Raw genomic sequence first — 2,200 nt, forward strand, 5'->3', positions numbered from 1 at the left:
CCTGACAACACTGCACACTGATCTTCCGGAGGAAACTGTCAAAATAAAAGCCCAACGAGCTTTTTATTTATATTTTGAAAGGTCTTAATTGTGGTATAATAATAACAAGAACAATAATAATCATAAATACAATTTAAAAAGTACACAAAAACATACACTAATAATACTAACAATACTAAGAGCAAGAACAATAATAACAAATAAACAAATACATTCAAAACAATAATAATAATAATAATAATAATAATAATAATAATAATAATAATAATAGGGAGTTTTTATATGAGGTGTTGTAAAAGGCATATTTTACTGTTTCAAGGCCCAGATTATCGTGACTCCGCCTGCAATAGGATGATCCATTCAACAAGGGATAATATAAACAGAAAAGGCAATTAAATCAACTTTCTCCCAAATAGGGTTCCTGTAGCATATTAACTATGAACACATTTCTTAACGTTTATAAGTAAAAATGACCCAAAATATTTCCTATAAAATATAATAATATATGTAATAGTATTTTATATTTTGTATTAATATGTAATATAATATACAATGATATATTCAATCTTGGGTCCTTGGGTTTATGGATGTGAAATTTATCCAGTAAAAGTTATAAATTGACAGTTTTTGTTTTGATATTATAATATTACATCCTTGGTTTGAGTGTTAAAATAGTCCTCAATTTACCAGAATCCTTATGTGTACTGACATAACATATATATGATGTTCTTTCTTCTTCATTTAAAAAAAATTCACATTTGTTTGAAAGTCCAAGCGTCTAAATAGTTTTAAATCATTTTATAGTTTTAACTGAAACTTCCCACTTTGTGAAGTAAAGTCCGAACCTTTAAGGAACACAAGCTCCTCAAACAGCTGATATCATAAATGTAATGAGTTATGTAATGTTTATTTAGGTTATTAATGAAACTGAACATGAAAGAAGGATCAGAAGGCTCTCCGTAATGCCAGAGCATCTTATTACTCTTCCTCAATAGAAGAACATAAGAACAACCCCAGGTTTCTTTTCAGCACTGAGGCTGACAGAGAGCCACAGCTCTACAGAGCCTTCTGTTCCTATATCTCTCAGTAGTGACGACTTCATGAGCTTCTCTGTTCTTGTCTTGTTAGACCTCAGTGCTGCTTTCGACACTGTTGATCAGGATATTCTACTACAGAGACTGGAACATTGTGTTGGCATCAAAGGAACCGCACTAAGCTGGTTCAAGTCCTATTTATCTGAGCGATCTCAGTTTGTACTTGTTAACGATAAATCCTCCATGACAGCCAAAGTCAGTCTTGGAGTTCCGCAGGGTTCTGTACTTGGACCGATTCTATTCACCTTATATATGCTTCCTTTGGGCAATATTATAAGGAACCACTCTATAAACTTTCATTGTTATGCGGATGATACCCAATTATATCTATCAATTAAACCAGATGAAACCAATCAATTGGCTAAACTTCAAGCCTTAAGGACATAAAAACTTGGATGTCTAGCAACTTCTTGATGTTAAACACAGACCAAACTGAAGTTATTATACTTGGCCCTAAACGCCTCCGAAACGCATTTTCTAATGACATAGAAGCTCTGGATGGCATTAACTTCGCCTCCAGCACCACTGTAAGGAATCTTGGCATCATCTTTGATCAAGATCTGTCGTTTAACTCCCACATAAAACAAATCTCAAGGACTGCCTTCTTTCATCTACGTAACATTGCAAAAATAAGACACATCCTGTCTCAAAATGATGCAGAAAAACTAGTCCATGCATTTGTTACTTCAAGGCTGGATTACTGCAACTCATTGTTATCAGGTTGTCCCAAAAAGTCGCTTAAGACTCTTCAGTTGATCCAAAATGCAGCGGCACGCGTATTGACAAGAACAAGGAAACGGGATCATATTACTCCTGTATTAGCTGCTCTGCACTGGCTCCCGGTAAAATACAGAATAGAATTCAAAATCCTTCTCCTGACTTACAAAGCAATTAATGGTCAAGCTCCAGCATATCTTAAAGATCTCATAGTACCTTATAAACCAACTAGAGCATTACGCTCCCAGACTGCAGGGTTACTTGTGGTTTCTAGAGTCTCTAAGAGTACAATGGGAGCCAGAGACTTCAGCTATCAAGCTCCTCTCCAGTGGAACCAGCTTCCAGTTTGTGTTCGGGAGGCAGACACATTCTCCACATTTAAGAGTAGG

This window comes from Cottoperca gobio, unplaced genomic scaffold, assembly GCF_900634415.1.
Source record: "Cottoperca gobio unplaced genomic scaffold, fCotGob3.1 fCotGob3_200arrow_ctg1, whole genome shotgun sequence".
Classification (NCBI taxonomy): Eukaryota; Metazoa; Chordata; class Actinopteri; order Perciformes; family Bovichtidae; genus Cottoperca; species Cottoperca gobio.